The following is a 24,570-nucleotide window of genomic DNA, read 5'->3' as shown; positions in this document are numbered from 1 at the left end:
TAAAATCAGGGGGAGAAGGGGAAAGGGGCAATTTAAAACAATGTTTCGTTGCGCCTCCAGGCGGGGGTCCACGGGGACGGGGGGTCAAGGTCCTTGGACTTTCCTCACTTGCACCCGTGGCACGCTCCTCTTCTCCTGGAGGCAATCACAAGAAGAGGTAGTTACTGTACTGTCTACAAGTCTCACCCAGTGCCAGGGGGTATTCCAACAACTAATGTTGACAAAATGTCTAATCCTCTTCTCTCCCTCTTCTTAGGCTCTTGGTGGAGGCAAGTAATATGCACGTGAGGACACTTCTTCCTTCTAGGTCCGTGCTATAAGCAAAGGTAAGGGTTACACAATACTAGGACTTTCCTTCCTTCTAGATTCGTGCTGTAAGCAAAGTGGTTCACGATGCTGGGACTTTCCTTCTTTCTAGGTCCGTGCTGTAAGCAAAGGTAAGGGTTACACAATACTGGGACTTTTCTTCCTTCTAGATTCGTGCTGTAAGCAAAGGTAAGTGGTTACACAATACTGGGACTTTTCTTCCTTCTAGGTTCGTGCTGTAAGCTAAGGTAAGTGGTTACACAATACTGGGGCTTTTCTTCTTTCTAGGTTCGTGCTGTCAGCAAAGGTAAGTGGTTCACGATGCTGGGACTTTCCTTGCTTCTAGGTTCGTGCTGTAAGCAAAGGAAAGGGTTACACAATACTGGGACTTTTCTTCCTTCTAGATTCGTGCTGTAAGCAAAGGTAGCAGTGATTACACAATACTGAGACTTTTCTTCTTTCTAGGTTCGTGCTGTAAGCAAAGGTAAGTGGTTACACAATACTGGGACTTTTCTTCTTTCTAGGTTCATGCTGTAAGCAAAGGTAGCAGTGATTACACAATACTGAGACTTTTCTTCTTTCTAGGTTCGTGCTGTAAGCAAAGGTAAGTGGTTACACAATACTGGGACTTTTCTTCTTTCTAGGTTCATGCTGTAAGCAAAGGTAGCAGTGATTACACAATACTGAGACTTTTCTTCTTTCTAGGTTTGTGCTGTAAGCAAAGGTAAGTGGTTACACAATACTGGGACTTTTCTTCTTTCTAGGTTCGTGCTGTAAGCAAAGGTAGCAGTGGACTGAGCATCGAGGAGACCTACAAGATGTGTTTCAACTCACGGCCTCCAAGGGTAGGGGGGACAGGACGTGGAGAACAATAGCGTGGAGCCGAACGCTTCCCTGGATCCTCCTTCACTCACGGCGTCAAAGACGCAGGACCGGGGCGAACCTTTGAAGAGGCTCCACACAGAGGTAGTTACTTCTCACAGCCGTCAACCCAATGACCCTTCAGCACAACAGATTTTAAATTGGTCTACTCACTTTGATCGTCCAGATGCCTCTTCCTATTTGTTCATGTTTGTTTTTAACTATACAGTTCAACTACCAATGTAACACTCCATAAATTTTATAAAGTAAACTTTATGTTGTGATATTCAGATGTGAACATCAAATGAAACATTAAATACATTTATATTAAAATGAAAACTATAAACAAATATAATTTAGAACTTAATCAGAATTTTGCATTTAAAGCTAAATAACAACATGAGTCATCCCAGAGTTATGGATGTGACATTTGCATTGAAAACTCAATAGAATGCAGTCATTATCAATACATTTAACAACCTTTTAAAAAGTTTTCTAAACATCTAATGTTAAGAGTCCAGACAACCGCTATCAGTCTATACTCAAATTTTCTATTTTAGATGAGGGAAACATGTATGTGTTTTGGTTGTGACAAAAAAGAACACTGGTTTTGGGAGACAATACGCTGTAGGAATTCTATAAATTATAAGGCATAACTCAGGAGGAATAATACCCCAAAAAATGGAGAAGGGATGGATCTTCAAAGAACAAACTATATTTATTTAAATTTTTGTATGCACATTTATGAGGAATAAAAAGATTTACAGACGTGACAATTATGACATTTTCTTTGAAAATATCAAAGTATGGGGGAAAATGCTTAAAACTTTTAACAGACATTGCATGGGTATTTAAACCATGTATATATTGACATATGAGTAACCAGTGTGATTAAAAACTTTACTTTTCGTGATAAGTTTAACATTTGCAAGGAATTGCTCATATACAAATCAGCTAAAGTGAAATAATGAAGAATCCACAATTTCCACAATTTTACCAATTTTAATTGTTTTTGAGTAAATACAAAAACCATCTTATGCTATTTTAACAACATACATGAACTTTAAGTGACCACAAGTGTTAAAGTAAAGACACATTGTGCCTGCACAAACTATTCTGTCTATGAAGCAATCCCAGTAGCCAGGGTGGTCATCTGAGGAGTAAAACCCCAAAAGCACTCCACGTTGTTCATTTCCCCAGAAGCCAGCCCCATAGTCTTTGAAAACTTGCTGCACTGTAGGCGGCTGCACCTAGAGATGATTTACGGTTTTCTGTACATTCTCCGGTGTCTCTTTGACAGTCTATTTCAATTCACTACACCTGTTTAGTATCAAAACACAATCATAACAGCACATTAAGTCACACAATTCAGACAATGAATTAACACATCTTTAACAGTCAAAAATGTCATGTTATGGAAATGAAAGGAAGTGTGATTAACATAACCTAATTGTTATACCCACAAAAAACAAGATGGAGCAACCACACTTATTGAACTCACTATAAGGCCAGCGTAAGTGTTCCTCCTGCTGAAAATGCTCCTGGCTGTCAATGTTTGCTGAATCTCTGTCTTGTTAAAGCCAGTCGGATTGCAGAGCAGCCGTCTTCTAGAACAACAAAGACCTCTGGAGAATATCATCTGGCAACTGCAGATATAAAACATGATTTATTATAGAGACATTACAAGCAATTTTCATCAACATTAAAGTGATTATAAACACATGCCTGCAAAATGTCAGTAGCCACTGCAACATCGTTTGCTGGGAGTGTAGGTACCATCAAAAACTGTCAAATATCTGCATCATGCTTTCCACATAACGTTACCTATAAAGGAGTGAGAAATTAAATGTGAAAACAGACTCCTCGTATTACTTTTTACGTTAAACAACAAACGCAACACACACGTATACAAAACGACCATGTACTTCAATTACTACTTTGTTTTAACACAATAAGCCACCAAACATAGGTTACGAATATGTTTTCATGATCAGCAAACGTTAACATTCGGATGACATAAATTGTTCGTCAGAAAAAAATAAATATTTAAATTGTTTATTCATTCGTTTGTGTTCTGCTTACATTGCAGGTTACAATAACGTCAGTTTCTCAGTGTATAAAGGTAAATTACCTGAATTAAAGTTCGAACTAAGAGCTCCCGGCGACGCCATCTTCATCTCATAAATTCAATTGGAGGTGACGTATTTCCGCTTGCCCGCTAGTGGAGGTGACGTATTTCCGCTTGCCCGCTAGTGGAGGTCACGTGTTTCCTGTTTGAGAGTGGAGCTCCACTCGCCCATGGTCTGCAGCCAGACCCTCTTGCCCCCTTGTGGTGATTCCGATGCTCCCTGGCTCGCCCACGCTTCCTCCTTTCTAGTGGGGCCACAGCACTACAGATTAACTCTCACACAAGGCCGGGTAATACTTTGCATTTACAAGCACAATACAAGCTGCAATCCTACTCACGCCGGTGTCTTACTTTCAGGATGGTCCCTCGGCTCGCCCACGCCTCTCTCTCTCTCTTCGGTGGGGCCGCAATGCTACGTGGCTACTCACAACACAGGATCAGGTGATTTGTTTCATTCACAATACACACCACCAACTGTAGTATTACTCGCGTATCTGCTTTACTTCCAGAACGGTTCCTTGGCTCGCCCACGCCTCACCCTCTCTTCCTTCGGTGGGGCCGTAGTGATACGTAGCTGCTCACAACACAAAATCAGGTGGTACTTTGTATTCACAATACACACCATAAACAGCAATATTACTCACATATATGCTTCACTTCCAGAATGGTTTCCTCGGCTCGCCCACGCCTCTCTCTCTCTCTCTTCGGTGGGGCCGTAATGATACACAGCACAAGATCAGGTGATACTTTGTATTCACAATACACACCATAAACAGCAATATTACTCACATAGATGCTTCACTTCCAGAATGGTTTCCTCGGCTCGCCCACGCCTCCCTCTCTCTCTCTTCGGTGGGGCCGTAATGATACACAGCACAAGATCAGGTGATACTTTGTATTCACAATACACACCATAAACAGCAATATTACTCACATCGATGAAGTTTCCCAGTTATCCGGTTTCAAAACAGGAACTGTCTTCGCTTCGCTGGCTAATCCAACTCACTTTAACGATCTTCCTTCACCCAGTCCTTCGTCTTCCAATCCTCCGTGGTATCCACAGTAAAACAGCACAACACGATGTCACCAACGGACCGCAACACCACCGTACAGCAACCAAGCACACCGTTTGTGTTTTCAAAGTCCCTTTTATATTCCTTCCCTTCTTCTCTTCAGCCAATCGCTAACCGCTGCGTTAACTCTACGCACCTGCGTCTCATCTGGCCTGATTTGCGGTTGGAAAGACCACAGGAAGTTCCGGGGTTTCTGGTAAGTCATCCGGGCGGAAACTATCTCCGGGCGAAACCAACCTTCTTGAATTTAGGTTCCGCCCATGGCCAAAGCTCACACCGTGACATACACTTAAAGGAACAGTCTACTCATTTTCAATATTAAAATATGTTATTACCTTACCTAAGAAGAGTTGATACATCCCTCTATCATCTGAGTGCGTGCACGTAAGCGCTGGAGCGTGCTGCTACACTTCGATAGCATTTAGCTTAGCCCCATTCATTCAATGGTACCACTCAGAGATAAAGTTAGAAGTGACCAAACACATCAACGTTTTTCCTATTTAAGACGAGTATTTATACGGAAAAGTTTGGTGGTACAAAATAAAACGTAGCGCTTTTCTAAGCGGATTTAAAAGAGGAACTATATTGTATGGCGTAATAGCACTTTTGGGAGTACTTCAACTCACCTGAAAAATCCGCTCCCCTTCTCCCTCTCATAATGGGAGTGGGAGAGTGTTACTGCGCTGAGTCGAAGTACTCCCAAAAGTGCTGTTCCGCCATACAATATAGTTTCTCTTTTAAATCCGCTTAAAAAAGCGCTACGTTTTATTTTGTACCACCACACTTTTTCGTATAACTACTCGTCTTAAATAGGAAAAACGTTGATGTGTTTGGTCACTTCTAACTTTATCTCTGAGTGGTACCATTGAATGAATGGGGCTAAGCTAAATGCTATCGAAGTGTAGCATTGCGCTCCAGCGCTTACGTGCATGCACACAGATGATAGAGGGATGTATCAACTCTTCTTAGTTAAGGTAATAACATATTTTAATATTGAAAATGAGTAGACTATTCCTTTAACTACACAATTTTGCCTGACACTGTTCTTCATAGAGTTTTACGAATGGATGGACAGGAGATCCAGCATGAGTTCATTTACGTAGATGAGGCTGGGTTCAACCTGACGAGAACAAAAATCATTGGGCACAGGGCTATAGTCAATGTCCCAGGGCAACGTGGGGATAATATAACACAGAATATTACACAGAATGGGGTTATACAGCAAAAAGCAAATTTTAGAAAATGTTTAATTAAAAATATGAACATCTGCGTCAATGACTTTTATCCTTTTCCTAATCTCACGTGGCATGACGGGCCAAATTAAAGGTCTATTGTGGGCCAACTTTGGGCACCTCTGGAAGTACAGTAACTGACAGTATCTGCAGATATGTTTACCTGAGTTTGTCAGTCTGTATCACCCAACATGTTTTGCACTCACATGTGAAAGACTGTCTTTTAGATTGTGGACCTGTCTATTGATATTTTTGTTTCTATTTTAAAAGATTTAATGAAATATTAGGGTAGAATTATAATAAAAACAGAAACTGAACTTCAAATCATGAGACATCAAGCGAAAACAAGCAGCTTTACATTTCCCTGACTTATGAATATGGTACTGAATTTATCAACATCCTAGCTAGCAAAAATCTGTTACATAATGTTTTTGAAACAAATGTCTCATTTGAACTACTTCTTTTATACGATGTATGCAGCAATGAGAGATACTTCAACAACATCCTGATATAGGGCAGTCGGAGACATGTTTTCAAAGTGTTGGAAATATATATTCTGAAATAACATTTGTTGCATTCCTCTTGAGTCAGAGACATAATTTTCACACATTAAAATAGTAATTGTGTCCATTGAATTTCAGTTATTTTGAATGATGCTAAATTTCTTAAATAAACAAATTAAATTATATTAATAATAAACGTTTTTAACAAACAAAGTTTTTATGTATCACAATACTGTATGTGCTGTCTTAAAGAGACATGGTTAACCCCCCACCACCCACCACCCAGCTTTGAAAATAGAGAAGGCACCTCTACCTGTGGGCATTAACATATAAAAAGCCCTTCACACCTCACACCCACCGCTCCTCACAACCAGCTGTAAGGATTCCTGGAAACTTCCACCAGTTCCTACATACATCCACATACGTAAGGTTTCTGGATGTTTGACGAGTTTACTTCTGTGTATCACCTCTCCACCCTGGTGAAAAAATAGTATGCTAAATATATTTAATTTTGATATACTTAAGTATACTTGCAGTCACACTAATGACCAGTATACTTAAAGTGTGCTATTGATTAGTTTATTTAAAGAGTGCTATTTTGGAACAACTAATTTTGTACTTAATATATTTTAGTTGTATATTAATTGTAACAAAGTACAACTTTAAGTGTATTTAGTGTACTTTTGTGTGCTAAAGTGGAACAACTTTAAGTGTATTTAGTACAATTTAAGTACATGACTGTTTTTGTGCTAAATTCATGCTTGATAAGTGGATTTAGAGTGTGTTTTATTTATGTTAGGAGTACATTACAAATGTATTATGAGTGTCTTGCAAACATACAATCAGTATACCTTAAATAGACTGTTTGCATACATTCTATATATTTTTGGCCAATCCAAAATTCTAAAAACTGCCCTGGTGAAAAATGAATATGCCAAGTACATTACATTTTGTATACTTTTACATACCTGCAGCTAGATTAGTAATGAGTATACTTCAAGTGCGTTAATAATTAGTTAACTTAAAGAGTGCTATTTTGGGAATAGATTACTTGCTGGTAACATAACCAAAATAATTTTTTCCAAATAAATAAAAGCTGATTAATACAGTCAAAAACAAGTCATTTTAAATATATTTAAAATATAGTTTTATTCACAGCATTCAAAGTGTACAGTATTTGCCTAAAAATTGAACAATTACTCATTGAAGAATGTCAAGATGATTGAGTTTACAACGTCTTTCTCTCCCAAATCAACTTTAGTCTGGCAGGTTTTGGTTCAGGCTTAGGAAATCTGAAAAAGATAGACAATAAGCTCAATTAAAAAGTGTTTAATATTAAAACATTACATTTAAGACTTACTGTATTAAATCTATAGTTTACTGGCAGAGATTGTATAGCAGATATATTTTTACCTAAACTAGAGCTTGACTAAAATGTCATCATATATATTAAGGGCGGTTTCCCAGACAGGAATTAGACTAGTCCTAGACCAAAACAAATGCAAGAGCTGTCCAAACTGAAAACAACTTCTGACATATCTTAAAATACATCAGTGCCCTTTGTTTTACATCGTAATGCACATAAGTAATGCCTTTAGTAAGGCATGTTTGTTAAAACTATCCTTATTAAACCAAGGTCTAGTCCTGGATAAAGCCAATCACTGTCCGGGAAACCACCCCAAAGAGTTTTCATTATAATGACTTGCCTATATGGGCTGCAAAATCCTTACATAAAATACTTCAGCTCCTAAAGAAAGATTTTATTGTATTAAATTTAAATGTAAAACTTGTCAGAAAGAAAATGCAACAAGCAGACAATTGGGTGGTTTCCTGTAAAGGGATTAGCTTAAAACAGGACTAGGCCTTAGTTTAATTAAGAAATATAACTAGTTTCAAAAAACATGCCTTAATAAAAACATTATTTGTGTGCATTTTGAGGCAAAACAAAGGACGCTGGTGTATTTTAAGATATGTCAGTTCAAGTTGTTTTCAGTTTGGACAGCTCTTACATTTATTTTAGTCTAGGACTAGTCTAATCCCTGTCCGGGAAACTTCCTCAATATGTATATAACGTTATCTAAACTGAAGCTTGATTTACTACTACGAATGAATTATTATATCTTAAGAGTTTAAAATGACTTACCATTAGCTGCAAAGTCCTCCCTACAAATGTCTTTGAAAAACTTTAGCTTCTGAGGAAAGAATGAAGCATCATTAATACTAAATACAGTTAAGTTAGGTAAAAGCCTTACGCCTGTTTCACACATACTCCGTATGCAGTGCGTTTGCGGTGCGTGTTGCAGTACGTATGCGGTGCGATCCGTCAAGCATCCGTTGTGCTTTCACACATACTCCGTTTGCAGTGCGTTGCTAACCGCTGCCTCTGCGTATCAAATAATCATGTGATTGACACTTTCTGTTGAAAAGCGCCTCATCAATAAACGATATAATATCCTGCTGTGTTTTTTCTTCACAAAACAATATACTTTAGATATTATTTGATAGACTAGGATGTTTAAAATCTCTAGTGTAATGGTCAGGAAACATGAAAGGATCAAAGGTCTATTTATCTCCACATATATCATAAATATAAATTAGCATTATAACTTTTGAAGAGAAAATATAGGTGACATGCATGGTTACATTATAGGCTACATTTCCTATACTATTTATATATTTGCATAGACGAGAGTATTTATATAATGGCAATGAAGCTCATATGGCAAGAAATATTCTCAAATAATTAAAATAACAGCATAATGACATGAATAAACAGACAAGGAAGCAAGATTGACATGCAAATTGTATTATTATTACCGGAAAAACAGCAATATTACTGAAACAAACTCTGAGGTAATACGCCAAACGCTGTTATAACTGCAACATGTCTAAATAAGCTCAATAACAATTGAAAAAAAAACATTATTATCTCCCAAAACGTTGTATGAAAAACATTATATTTAAAGCAAATGTATTCTTACAATCATTCAAGATCAACACATTATTCCATATTACTGAGCACGTTCGTCTCTCGCCTCGCTCTGTTATAATAGCGCTGATTGACAGGTGCGCTTCCCCGTCTATCAAACAGATCATTTTGTATAGTTCTCTTTGGAAAAATTAACCATAATTTTAACGGTTGACAAAACGGTTTTTGTCAGATTGATTATGATTTGTATTACCTTAGTTTAACTAAAAATTCCATGGTTATGGATATTGTTATAAGACAATATAAATTTGGTTACTGTTGTTTTACAAATAAAAACTAAAAGGCTATGTTAGTATAATTAAACAATGGTAAAATTAATAGCATACTTTATGTATATGCAATGTATATAAACACGGTAGAATATTTAACAAGATGTTATTAATATCATTTTTTAACTCGTGGTAAGTGCTTTGCCTTAATTGCTTCATACTGAGATTAAATAAATAAAATTACAGAAAAAACTACTGAAAAACTTTATTTACATCCATTTAGAGTGAAATTACTGCATATTTGTGTAAATCCGTGTTCATTCTGACCACAAAACATGCGCTATCACTTTAAATCAGCGCGTGCAGCTTGCGTGCCGTACAGCAAAAATAGACTCGCTGCCGAAACGATCGCAGCACTGCTGCACCGCACCGCATCTGCAACGGACAGGACTGACCGCATACGTATGCTGTGTGAAAGCTCTAACCTGTTAACATGGCTACGTAAAAAATTACGCACCGCAAACGCACTGCATACGGAGTATGTGTGAAACAGGCGTTACAACCACTAAACAGTCAATAAAGGGTTAACTTTCACGCTACATTAAAAAAACAGATTTTCTGACGCTACCTTTTTTCATTAACATATACATACACACACACACCAATACATATATTTAACAAAACAATCGGGTGTACTAATTCGATATAACAGGCTAACAGTGCTATCTTTCAAACCTTTAACATTAGCTATAAGCTAAGCTAAGCTAAGCTACACAGCAGCAGCTTATCACTAATAGCGAGTTAGACACCGCGTTATTGACAACATTTCGCATTCGAAATATGATAGTCTACTGATAAACTTCAGAATGGTCAAACGATAATCAAATATATTAATTTTAAGATATTTTAACGTACCTTGGGACTGAATCCGTCTGTCTTGAGCGACTGGTAAAAATCAAAATACGTGCGTCGTGACGTCATCCCACACGTCAGATGCATTATTCAAATCTCAGAATTCACTTTTCTCTGAAATGCATTTACGAAAACTGTTTAAGTTAATTAATGTGTACAGCTAAAAGCGGTATGCAATTGACTCAAAAACTACAAAAAAACAAACACTCATATTCCCCTTACGAAAATGAATGTTTTTTTGTGGTAAAAGTTTAGTAACCATGGTTTTTTTTTTTTGGTGTATTGATTATTATTAGCAAAACCATGGTCATTTTGTGGTAAAACACAGTTCATTGGTTTATCCAATGCTTGACTATAGTGAAGTTAAAGTGTACCTTATTATGTTAATAGTATATTACAAATGTATACATCAACAATATAAAATGTAACAGAACATACTGCTCTCTCGTAATTTTAAGCCCACGTTATTTCTCCATAAAATAATATACTTGTACACCCCATATACTTTCAAAATGTGCTTAAAATATACTGTTTCTAAAGAATACTAAATAATGTATTTTAGAAATATACTGTCAGTGCATTATTATAATGATAACTTTAAGCATACCGATAAAGTATACCTAAAATACATTTTAAAAAAAGTTTAAATTTAGTATACTTTAAAAATTGCACAAAACTTTAACTTTAAGTATATTTTTCTAAAGTATACTTTTAGAAAATATACTAAAGTATAATTATTTTGAAGTATGTTTAAAGTTTAATTGTAAAAAATACGCGCAAATATGTTGTAAGCATACTTTAAATATGTTTAAAGAAAGTACATTCCTTTGTAAGTATATTTGTAATGTACTATTGCAAAGTTAAATATACTTGAAATACAATAAAGTATATTTGTTTTTCACCAGGGCAAGCACTCTGCCTAAAAAATCTGGCCAAATATAGTTTAGCAGGGATTTCCCATCCCATATTTGTCAGTATACAGCTCTTTTCATGCAGTGTTAAGTCGATCACATACTAATACGACTGCATGCTTAACCACATTTAAGTGTCATTTGTGTTCTTGCAGTAATATAGTGTCAGAACAGGAATACTTTTGTCATATCTTCAAACACCTTAAAATGTGTTGCATGTTTGAGAATTGCTCTTTCCATACAAATGTGTATGGCACATTCAAGTCCCATAAAAATAGGAAGCACAATCCATATTCTCTTAAAGATTTCAAACAAGGGGTCATCATAGAAAGTGGGGCTGAAATTTCCACTGATTAATTCAATGAGAATGAATTGCCAGTTGAGGAGGAGAATGTAGAGGAGGAGAATGTAGATGTTTCAAGTAATGTTGAAATTGGCACACAAGGACAAGATCTGTCTAAGATCATTGAGCATAAATTTGCAAGTATTCTTCTAAAACTGGAAAATTACTGTCATGTTCCCAGCAATGCAATTGATGAACTTCTGACAGATTTACGGTACTTGCATTCTGCATCAGTGCCCGTATCAACTCAAGTTTTTCTTGAGACCTTTCAAAAGCATGATCTCCATGTAGATCAGCAGGTTGTTCAAGAGCTTTTCGGTTCATTATCAGTGCACAACCCTCTGTTGAAATCAACATCACGGTATGGCCCTTTAGCCACTGCTTTCAAGCACACCCTGCTGAAAAAAACAGCATCAAACCAGCATGGACCAGCATGGGAATTATGCTGGTCTATGCTGGTTAAGCTGGTGGTCACCAGCATACCAGCACCAAAACACAACATATGCTGTTATGACAAGCATGGGATGCTGGTGCTAATGCTGGTTTAGCTGGTGCTAATGCTGGTTTGGTGCTGGTTTAGCTGGTGCTAATGCTGGTGCTGATGCTGGTTTGATGCTGGTTTAGCTGGTGTTCACTAGCAAACCAGCACCAAAACACAACATGTGCTGGTCTTGCTGGTATGCTGTTTTTTTCAGCAGGGCATATTACAGAGAAAATGTTGATTTGATCATTGTCATTTGTCATTAATCCACTGGAATATATTGTTCAGTCAGAAACAAACCGTTCTGTTCAATATGTGCCAATCTTAAAATTGTTACAACTACTACTCAATCAGAAACACATAATTTGGAAAGTTGTTGATGGTCATAATGAGCAACACAAAAGAAATGGGGAAATTTACAGATCTTTCAAAGATGGTCAGCATTTTCAACATAATGAGTTTCTCTCAGACAATGAGCTTAAATTATCTGTGTGTCTGTACATAGATGAATTTGAACTGTGCAACCCATTAGGGACCTCTCACAAAAAGCACAAAATCTGTGCAGTTTATTGGATTTTAGGAAACTTGCCATCAGGTTGTCATTCATCATTGTCCTCAATTTATCTAGACTAGCACTGTTATGCAAGAGTGATGATGTGAAGACCTTTGGCTATCAAAAACTTTTGGAACCTCTCGTGACTGATCTCATCACTTTAGAGCAACAAGGAGTGTTTGTCAGTCACCTAGGAGCTTTCCTTAAAGGTACAGTGCAATCTGTTGCTGCAGACAGCCTTGGAGCACATTCTTTGGCTGGTTTTGTTGAGTTTTTCGGGGGAGTATTTTTGTAGGTTTTGCACTGCTACACGCACTGAAATTCAGACAAAAGAGGTCAAAGATGGTGTTTTTCCTCTCAGATCTGAAGAGCAACATGGTGTACCCCAGCTAACACACGACATACTAGTTAGGGATGGGCATTTTGTTTCGTGATACTCTCTCGTGTCGTGACGCGAGTCGAGTGACAATGACATATGAGCGCCGCGCCGTCAGTCAGTGAAGTGTTGAATGTGAAAAAACAACATGGAGCGCGGAAGAGAACAAGACTATGCAGTATTTAATGCTTGGAAGTACCGACATTACTTTGAGTTTAACCCAGTTAAAGGCGACAAAAACATCAGCGTCCGCTGTACACTCTGCGTGGGAAAAAAACTTTCATCCACAGCAAAACATTCCACCTCAAATCTAAGCAAACACCTAGCAAGCCGGCACAGGAATGTGAAACTTTCTGAAAATATCCCTGAACCCCCAGCTGACATGACCGCTGCGGCTCCATCTCATACACGTTCATGCGAAATCTGATGTAAACAACAGACTACTATATTTCATGGATTATACGCATTTGTGGACAAAAATTGTCATTTGATGAATATTATTGACTGATTTCATGGGTTATTCACACATCTGAAACAGGCCGGATTCGACTCGCGATCGTTATAAGGTAAGAAGTCCCGTTTATATTTTGCATGTTGTCATCTGGACTTCTGTATCAAAATACTACATTTATGATGCCAGAGCATCTGTATCTCAAAACAGAGACCATACACTGATGCTTAACCCGTAGACCTTTTAAACGATGTATAGTTATGTTGATATTAATATTATTAATGTTTGTAGACAGTCGGCTATATAGATATTGTTAGCAGGCTTAAAAAAAACGAGTCCATCACGCCCACAAATTAGTGCGCGTCGAGAGGTTAAAATAGAGAATGTTTCATTTGATTCAATTTTAGATGATGGAATATGCAGAAAGAATAGAATTAGGCTGAAAGGTCTTGGCCCGGTTGCATAAAGCACCTTAAGTTTTTCCCTTAAGTATGACACTTAAGGGGTAAATTCCCCTTACCTACTGTAAGAGAATAATTTAAAGCATTAGTCCATTTTCTTAAAAGAAAAATCCAGATAATTTACTCACCACCATGTCATCCAAAATGTTGATGTCTTTCTTTGTTCAGTCGAGAAGAAAATATGTTTTTTGAGGAAAACATTGCAGGATTTTTCTAATTTTAATGGACTTTAATGAACCCAACATTTAATACTTAATTCAACACATAACAGTTTTTTTCAACTGAGTTTCAAAGGACTATAAACAATCCCAAACGAGGCATAAGGGTCTTATCTAGCGAAACGATTGTCATTTTTGACAAGAAAAATAAAAATATGTACTTTTAAACCACAACTTCTCATCTAGATCTGGTCTGTTTACTGGCAATTCACTCACATATTTACTCATATATTTACGAATGTTTCATGAATGAGACCCATTGTGCTTTATGCCAGTGTTTCCCAATCCTGGTCCTCGGGCACCCCCTCCCAGAAAGTTTTAGATGTCTCCTTATTTAAAACACCTGATTCAACTCATCAGCCTCCTTCCTAAATGGTAAACATGTGTCCCTAACAAGCTGATGAGTTAAATCAGGTGTGTTAAATAAGGGAGACATCTAAAACTTTCTGGGAGGTGGTGCCCGAGGACCAGGGTTGGGAAACACTGCTTTATGCAACCGGGCCCTGTTGCTTTATACTGTAGCATATTCAGGTCATGCATCATGTTTTTGAAAAGTAATTAGTAAAGTAACTAGTAAAGTAACTTTACTTTTGAAAATAAGTAATCAGTAAAGTAACGTGATTACTTTGTTAGGGAAGTAATCAGTAATCAGTAACTAATTACTATTTCCAAGTAACTTGACCAACTCTGATCATTTGACATTACTGTAGAGATGAGAGATAGAGGGAGAGGTAAGAGTGGTGCCCATGTCGAAAAAACTTAACAGAAGTCTAGAAACAAAGGATTAAAGTATGTATAGCCATGTCACTCATCTCATTACACTATGTTAACTAGATAACTGGAAACAACTTATTGTATAGTTTAATAAAATAATGTATTTTGATTATACAAATGAATTACTACCTAACTTTAGGTATTTTTTGCTAACTGCTGAACAGCTTAGGGAATATCTATGGCTAATTTATAAAACATAGCCTATTGCTGAATCAGTATGTTGTTTTTCTTGTTAATTGAGTCTTTTTGGGTAGCCTATCTTATGCCTAGAATTAGTCAAGGATTTTGATTCTTATAACTTCCTTCAAAGTTTGATCAATTGTGCATAATGACATGTGCACCAAATGCATATAGACGGTTTCATCGGACGCACGTGATACACGTCTGGATCTGAATCTTACTTCCGGTTTCCTTTTTTTAATGGTCTGACTAGTTGCTAAACTGATCTCTTGAACAAATGCCTCGTCGAAAATAACTAATGTTTTTGTTTCCTAGGTAATCTATGTGTTGTTTTTTGTGCTTGTTATTAGGGTTGTGCCGATAGACGATATCATCGTCCATCGTGATGGTTGACTGACATCACGATGGAGAGACACCATCGTGATGCCACGCCCCCTCCCCACTCCGCTGCGAGTCGACATACACTTACTCTCTTCTATATAGACTATAGTTAACCTAATATCTTTGCGTGAATTGCTCTATACATTAAATAGAAAATATAACTAATGCATATATGCTATTTTAAATACTGTAGTCTATGCCTGAGACGTGACGCGTGTTAGTCTGTGAAAATATCCTGTCAGGCATTTGATCTTGACTAGGGATGGGCACGGATATTCGAATATTCGAATGGCAATAATAATTCGAATTTAAAAAATGCTATTCGAATGTTTGTTTGTTTTTAATGTGCCACCAAAGGGTAACAACTTATTTAATGCTTTTTCACCTCATCTATACTGTCTTTTACAGACTTAAATGTAAAATATACATGAACATTAATTTGTATGTATTTCTGATTGTTTGGCAATGCAGATTGCAGACGAATTTAAGTTTTTCCTTTTATCTCCGGGTTTGTCCGCGCCGCGCCGTATTTGGCCACTGGCTCAGTGAGGGCTCACGTGTTATTAAACGTGCTTCTCCGCCGCCCGAATCAACACATCATGAGAGATTTGTAAGCTTTCTAATATAAAGTCTACTTTATTTTGTTAATAAGGAGACAGACACGGAGAACGAAATGTAACGGAGAACATTTATTATATGCGGTGCTTTTTTGAAAATGAACCGGATAACTGCACATGGCAGTTTAAAGCAAAGCATTATTGTATCTAGTCAGAAGAACGGGCTTTCACCGAAGCAGGTAGGATAAATACGGTTTTCTTTATTCACAAATACATGTCAAACTAAACTGAGAAGATATTTATATGGCGACTGAGCAGTCGGTTATGTAGATGTGTTTTTTCATTTGCTCCGGGCTCTTGGTGTTTTGAGTCTGTTTAAATGATGATAGCCTACTTTGTCAAGTCCTCAAACTTTAAACTTCGCAAGTCCTCAAACTTCGCTTAGATTTGGGGTTAGTGTATAATATTTGGTATAATATAATGTATGTAAGATCAAACAGTAATGAATTAATACTAACGACCGACTTGAAACTAAGGATTTGACTAGACTTCGCTCCGCATTAAGTTTTAACGCATTTTTTTCTGTAGGATATTTTTTAAGAAGAATTTAAAATATATATAAATAAAATATATTTTTTTACAATGTTTTCAACTTAAAAATACATACATATATATATATATATATACATACAGAATATAAGTTTAGCTTGTTGTGGATATTTCCTAATTAAGCCTTCTGTGAAATTATGACAAAATGAAAAATACAAAACACGCATGTCTTAATTAACATAATTTAAATAAACGAATATTCGTTCTTTAAGAGCTTAAATATTCGAAAAATTAAATATTAAAAGTAATAGTAAATTACTGGTAATAGTAGGTTACTGGAAAATGCCCATCCCTAATCTTGACATTGCTAGAATCTTGTCTTTTTACATGTTGTACATTTATCTTAAAATAATTAATTTTGTACAAGAAAACAGCCCATATTAATCATTTATTAGTAGCCTATTGTAGTGTCTCGGGAGATCGTGCTCATTGTTACATTGAGGCTATACTGCACTGAAGCGGCAGATTAGGATATAAACCCAGAATTCAGCGAACGTCAAGAACAAGAAAACGGGAACAACACTCCGACCGAAACGCGGGATTTACATACACAGACCATGTTTAAATTTCGATGTGTCTGGCCCTGTTCACTTTGTCTAGTTTTAATAAGCTGCGGATTGAAGTGCTGGCTGCTCCCCGCGGTGCTGAAGACCCGCTCTCTGACGGAGTACTGGTGGCACATATGCACAGATATTTACGTGCAAAATTTGGAAAGCGCGGAGGAGTCGTTGGGTTAGTAAAATAACGAAATTATAGCTTTTAAATAGAAAAAAATAGTTATGTAAAGAGATTAAAAAGTGCTTAACAGTGCACAACTCTTCTTCAGTGGATTGAAGCTACTTTTTCCCCTTATGTGCAACCTATAGGAAAGAGACATTAGTTGGGATAGTAAAATAACAAAATTATAGATTTTAAGTACAGAATAGTATTCATGTAAAATATATATTAAAATAAAAAGTGCACAACTCTTCTTAAGTGGAAGTAATAAAGTAAAATAACGAATAATAATTATATAATAACGAATAATAACGAAAAATTAAAATACCCCCCCCCCCCACACCTAACGATATCATCGTCCATCGCGATGGTTTACGTAACCATCGTCAACTGCCAATTTATGGGGACATCGCCCAACCCTACTTGTTATATAAATAAACTACGTTTAAAGAACTTTGTTGTTATTTATTCTTAGCGGAGTTTACCGGAAGTTACGTGCGGATCGCGACAGCAGCTTGTTTATGTTGTTACTGCTGAAACCGTCTATTGCATAATTTAAAGTTCAGGTTTTAAAGTTTGGTTTAACCTGTGGCACAGCTTTAAAACTAAAACTTATAAGTACAAAATGTCACTGAAACACACCAGTGGCTTTGCTGTCATCAGGTAGAAACATGTTACCCCTCGAACCCTCCCTCCCAACAGAGCCTCCCCACAAAACAAATCCCAATTTAACCCCTGTACTATACTATATATACTCTCATTATTTTTTAACACATCTATAGTTATGCGCTGGCACAGAGTTAGACTCTTTTGACTCCACACAAAAACAGCAACGCGTGCGGCATGACATAAGGAGTATCAGATCGTTATTTGTGAATAAAGAAAACCATATTTATTCTACCTGCTTCGGTGAAAGCCCGTTCTTCTGACTAGATACAATAATGCCGGTGTTGCGGAGAAAACTCTTCCTCGTGATAGTGGCTATCCAATAAAAACAACAAACGGATTGAACAAGATTGAATATCTGTATTTAACATTATTTTACAAATACCATAAGCTGGCTCGATACCTTATTGTTGACTGTGCAAAGTTACTAACGTTAGCTTAATTTAACAACATTTCACAAAGACTGAGCTTTTAAACTGCCATGTGCAGTTATCCGGTTCATTTTCGAAAGAGCACGACATACAATAAATGTAGGGATGCACCGAAATGAAAATTCTTGGCCGAAACCGAAAAAAGGAAACCAAGGCCGAAAAACCGAAACCGAAACACCGAAATAAATTATTATGCCAATTATTAGTACAATTCCATTTATGGCAATCACTGTGTACTAACTTTACTAGGGGTGTGTGACGAATAAAAAAAACTCGCAGTTCGGATCACATTACAGTTTTTGAAGCACAGATCAGATTATTTTTTGAATCAGCAAAAAGGTGGGAAAAATCTAATAAACAATAAAGAAATTGCAAACATTTTTAAAAAAGAACAAAGTTGTACATTAATAAGGTCTGAAATTAGCATTTTAACACAACTGAATGCTATTTTCACATATTATCTGTTCTGTTGTCAGACATATAGTGGCGTTTTTCCAGACAGGGATTAGACTAGTCCTAGACTAAAATAAATATAAGAGCTGTCCAAACTGAAAACATCTTGCACTGACATATCTTTAAATACATCAGTGCCTTTAGTTTGTCCTCAAAATGCACACAACTAATGTTTTTAGTAAGGCATGTTTGTTTAAACTAATTATATTTCCTAATTAAACTAAGGTCTAGTTCTGGCTTAAGCTAATCTCTGTCCAAGGAAACCACCCCAAAGACTATTAAAATAGTGACTAAACATGACCCAATAACCTTGCACATAGACACAACAGAGCACAAGCACATAGAGAACCAGTGTGTGTGAGAAAACACTGCTACCCTTTCATGATAAACTCGAATCAGTCGTCTTCTCTGTTAGTAACATCTGACGTTTACGTGAAAATGCAACTACACAGAGGAATCCGCATGGAAAACACATCCAACATTTAATTCTTTCACTCAGTGTCATGTATGAGAGGCGCTGTCTAGGGGCTTCACGCAGAGAAAGAGAGAGAGAGCGCGTGCACAAGATAGGCACCACCGAGCGCTCACAACAATAAATGAAGCCATTTTAAATGAAAATAAAAATGTAAATGTTGCGACCATTGTTGATTTTGTGGCGCACACAAACAAATAAATGTATGGATAACACTGCCAGGAGCCGAAGCCGCCATTACGCGAGATTAATGTAAACAGCGTGACGCGTCGCATAGTCGACGTAATCGATGACATCGACGCGTCGTTGCAGCACTATTGAGCACGAAGGGGAGGGGTGGGAGACGACTGATCACCGTGAGTGAAACCCAAGCGCTAGCGCACAGATGGGAGGGGCGCGGTTGACATTCATTTTCGGTTTACATTTTCGGCTGGATTTTTTATTTCGGCCCGAAACCGCTAATGCCATTTTCGGCCGAAATTTTCGGCGACCGAAATTTCGGTGCATCCCTAATTAGAATTGAGGCATCATGTCATGCAACTAAATTCACCCATAGGCAACAGTTTGTGTTTGCAACACAAAAAGTGCAAATTCACACAGACCTCCCGACTGTGTAATTTTTTATTGCTTTACGCTATATGTTAACTTATATAACTTCTAATATACATTGACGTGGCATTTTGTAAGATACAGTGATATAACTTTTTTAACTGGTAAAACCATGGTTAATTTTCGTAAGGGATAGTAAAGGTTCTGTTTTGGCCATTGTAAAAATGAACACAGGGTAGTGTTTGGTTGGCCAGCGAGAGTTTTACTTTTGTGCAGTAAACAGCTCAAAATAAAAACTGCCTATCGTTGTCTGGACTCTTATTTGTGTTTTTGTAATCATTAAAGTAGATACACAACAAGGGACAAGTGTAAAAACGTATCAATGTTTGTTTACAGCCGCCGCCATTACCTCACGTGTCACATGCGAGTGATCCTGTGTTTAATAAAGTTGCTGTGCGGAGATATGCGCTTAGACGCAACTAAATAAGGAGTGTATTGTTTGCAATCGCGTATTTTATACGAATACCAAAAACCGCGTCGAGTTTCCTGACTCGTGTGTTTGTTTATGTGTGTTCCCCTCGCGTGAAATGTTTGACGGAAGAACAAAGAAAACACTCTGGAGATACTGACACACATACGCAAGTAAATAAGGATTTAGATGTTTCATCCGAATGCACGAAACACAACAACAAGGAATGGAGAGACTGGGTTGTGAATTGCGTAACCATTGACTGCAGGAGGCACGAGTAATGCATATGGATGTTTCTGCTCGTTCACTTCAATGGCGCGGGGTGTGGCGATCTCATCTCATTACAGATAAGACAGAGATGGTACTTCTCCTCCTTCTCATACAGTTTACACCGAATGACAATATATGTTTTCGATCTCACTTACATCATTTAAAAGCTGACATTCCATCATTTAAAAGCTGATATAAATCATATCTGTATGTCCAAAATCAGCAGAGTTATCTAAGTCTCTTTGCAGAGTGAATGAAAAATAAAGAGCTTGCGGCGCCCGCGCCGCAGTCGACCCCAGAGTGTTAAGTGCAATACATTTCTTCAGTCATGCATCCTTTTTACAGTAAATACATTACAGCATACTTGATTAAATGTGAGGACAGTGAAATTGTAAACTTATTATCAATCTTATAATGTACTTAAGTTACTCAGGCAGTCAGTACAGGACATCGCTGGTTTATTTTGGCATATATATTGTAAGTTATATCAAGTTATGTACCAGCTCAGGTTAGCTGATGAAGTAGCATCAGTATATAAAACATTTGTGTTTGTCTTTGAGTTGCGGGATGACCCTCCTGCAATTGCGCTCGTTTGTTTTGATTGTAGCACCACAAGTTTAACAAAGGGTCCCTTGACAGAATCAAATGTGATATGCATCCATATAACTGCTCTTTATCTCTTCTCTCAGACCAGACGTTAACTTTTCTGTACAGTTTATGACATACGCAGCAAGTAGATTTTTACCTCTGCCCGTGTTATATTTTGTGCTATATTTTCACGCGTCGGATTTTTAATAGGTTTATTATGACCAAGCCGTATTAATAAATGCTTTTTACTTTTTTAGAGAGTGGCTTTGGATTACCCAGGTAAAAAAGTAGTATACTTTAGTGTATTAGAAATATGATTAAAGTACATGAAGTATAAAACAAGTATGCTTTTACTTGTTGTACTTAATTTAAAGAGTATTTAATATGTACTTTTTAAAAGTATACTTCCAAAAAGATATAATTAAGTTCAACTTAACAGTCCAAAAAATAAGTATACTAATTTACCAGTAATTCAATTATCTTTTAAATGTACTTTTTGAAAGTATACTTCAAAAAAGATGCAATTAAGTTCAACTTAAGAGTCCAAAAAATAAGTATACTAATTTACCAGTAATTCAATTATCTTTTAAATGTACTTTTTGAAAGTGTACTTCAAAAAAGATGTAATTAAGTTCAACTTAAGAGTCCAAAAAATAAGTATACTAATTTACCAGTAATTAAATTATTTTTTAAATGTACTTTTTGAAAGTGTACTTTGTTGTCAATGTATTTTAAATTGTATAGAAGTTTATTTTTTTTAAGTGTATTAAATTTGACATACTTAGAGTGACAATTCAATATACTAACGGGAAGTATATTTTTTGGAAATTAATTGTTAATTTACTTTTTTTAAAGTGTACTGTGATCTCACTTCATTAGAAGTGTGACTTCTGTCCACTTTATACGGTACACTCTAAAATAAGTGTATTTTTAGTGGCATATCAGAGTACTTTCATAAAATACGTTAGAATAATAAAATGTATACACCAGAGATGGGGACTCGAGTTTGAGACTCGGACTCGAGTGCGACTTAAGTTGCACACACAGTGACTTCAGACTCGACTTGAGACTCGACCCTCAAAGACTTCAGACTCGACTCGGATTCGAGCCGCGCGACTCGTGAACAATGTTTATTTTTAGGAAACGTCTGATGAGCTCGCTGTCATAGCTCCATCCGTTACCTACAACCTGCCCACGACGTAACACATGACGTTTCTGCTCCGCGCGCGCGGCCGCGAACATATGTCGACTGTACCTGCAGGCAGCCGCTGCTGTGGCATTCATCTGAAGCTTTGGGTAGTGCTGTGACAGATCCGCGGTTCGGCTCGCATGCGATTTAAACAATTTAACCGCAAAAAGGCGCTCAAGTGACCAGTCAGGTCCAGAGTTGCGCTACTTTGTGTAATACTGTAGTCCATTAACATACATTTGCTGAATAGAGCAATGAAAAACAACGTAACGTTTTTATGTGAAGCGACTGCTGCATCTTCTTCCTGAATTCGCCCTCTGCCTGTGTTTGAGCACGCGTTTAAGTGCCCTCGGTAGTTTACATACAGAGAGAAATGTTTCAAAAGTTAAGCCAACATAAAATCTTTCTTTTCTTGACAAGGCACATACACGCAAAATGATCTCACAGTATTCTTTTTCTAATAAATTTTCTTGTTTATGTCTTAAGAAACCAGTCAGAAACCATGCAGTCTGGCCTTATTTGTTCTTAATAAAGAGACAGTAACCTCAATTAACCTACCAGGGTTCCCGCGGGGTCTTAAAAAGTCTTAAAAAGTCTAAAATTCAAAAAGTTAAATTTAAGGCCTAAAAAAGTCTTAAAAACGCACATATTTTTATCCAAGGTCTTAAATTTAATTCATCAAAGTCTTAAAACTCTTATCTTCGTTCAGAACTCCGCCTGCTGCAAACATCTCTTACTTTTCCTTCAGCTTTTAAGAAGGCAGCGATTGGTGAACCGAAAGCAAGAAATTACCGTAATAAACCATATTTTCACTAAAAACACAAAAAAGTGCAATTTGTCTTTTAGGATTTTTTTAATAGCGCAAATGGTTGAGGAATTATGGTAAAATAAGTAGTGCTTGAATATGTCGGCGCCAACATTCGCCGATTAATGTATTTCTAATAATCTGACTGGATGGGCGGCTGTCAATCTCAGGCCCAACCGTAGATCCGCCCCTAGAACAATCATAGGTTGGTTGTATTTTTGTGATCTGCACTGGTGTCTAGTCTACGCGCGTTTTCTAAGAACATGGGGAAGTGTGTGTTCCACGAGACTTGGCTCGACAACGACGATTTTTGCAGCTGGTTACAATCTGTCCCCAGCAGTAAATATGAAGCTCGCTGCAAAGTGTGCAAGAAAATTATACAGTTAGGGACATTGGGTGTGAAGGCGCTTCAGTCTCATGCCAAAGCAGACAAACACCTGCTTGCGATGAAAAGCCTTCGGCGGGGTCAAACTATAACACAGTTTTGTACCCCATCCCAGCAGTCTACATCATCGCCCATGCCTGCTGCCGTTGGACTTCACGGCAATAACGGTAACTGTACAGCCTCGTCGAGTAACGTTAGACCTAGTAGTGATCTTAGGGCTACTTTCGGGTCCATCGAGACCTCCAAATCTGAGGTGATTTGGATACTTCACACCGTGACAAAACACATGTCATATAACAGTAGCGATAATATAAGTGACCTTTTCCAGGCAATGTTTCCCGACTCGAACATTGCGAAAACGTTTACGTGCGGACCAAACAAGATCGCTTATATAACAAGATTTGGAATAGCTGACTTTATTAAGAGAGAACTAATTAAAACCATAAGTGGACAATATGTCTTAATGTTCGACGAAAGCTTCAACTCGTCCACCAAATCCAAGCAGCTAGACCTCCACGTTCGTTTCTGGAGCAATGGAGAGGTGCGGTCGAGATACCTGGGATCTCAGTTCATGGGACATGGGACAGCGCAGGACCTTCTAAAGCATATCGAAGTAAGTGATAGCCTACTTTACTTATGGGCTTCTGACTTTTTATTATCCTGGAATTATGCTATTACAATATTTAGTGTGCAAAATGTGCATGTCGTATTATCTATCTATGTAATAACATTGTAGCCTATGGAAATTAAAGCCTAATGATTTTTGGGCATATACAGCCTACACATGGTGTAAAAACGAGTAGTGTTTTTACATTTTAAATTATATTCAGCATGCCAGTTTTATATTTATAGTCAGCATTCAGCTTTCAACATGTTCGTTCCATTGGGATAAATGATAGGCTACATAATGTAGAGGGAGGTTGAAATGCTAACTTAAAATCTTTTAATAGTTTTGTTTGTTACCTCTTTCCCCGCCATAATTGATGAGTTATCTTGTCAATTAAGACAAAACGCTTCCTTGTCAATGACGAGTTTTTACGGCATTTCCATCCATTATCCACTAGGTGG

The 24,570-nt window shown here is 37.2% G+C and overlaps 2 long non-coding RNA genes across 2 annotated transcripts; both read right to left on the bottom strand.

The window, feature by feature from the left end:
- Positions 1-2,149: 2,149 nt before the first annotated feature.
- LOC129443461 (uncharacterized) lies at positions 2,150-4,379 on the bottom strand. Its single transcript, XR_012360338.1, has 5 exons — positions 3,940-4,379; positions 3,299-3,869; positions 2,893-2,991; positions 2,669-2,813; positions 2,150-2,487 (listed from the first exon to the last, which is right to left on the bottom strand). It is a non-coding gene; the product is annotated as an uncharacterized lncRNA (long non-coding RNA).
- Positions 4,380-7,223: 2,844 nt separating this feature from the next.
- LOC129434197 (uncharacterized) lies at positions 7,224-10,595 on the bottom strand. The gene is made up of 3 exons (XR_012360337.1): positions 10,217-10,595; positions 8,247-8,295; positions 7,224-7,395 (listed from the first exon to the last, which is right to left on the bottom strand). It is a non-coding gene; the product is annotated as an uncharacterized lncRNA (long non-coding RNA).
- Positions 10,596-24,570: the final 13,975 nt, after the last annotated feature.

Source organism: Misgurnus anguillicaudatus, chromosome 21 (assembly GCF_027580225.2).
Source record: "Misgurnus anguillicaudatus chromosome 21, ASM2758022v2, whole genome shotgun sequence".
In the NCBI taxonomy this organism is placed as follows: domain Eukaryota; kingdom Metazoa; phylum Chordata; class Actinopteri; order Cypriniformes; family Cobitidae; genus Misgurnus; species Misgurnus anguillicaudatus.
The sequence above is the reverse complement of the archived record's forward strand: the minus strand, read 5'-3'. Positions and strand labels throughout refer to the sequence as shown.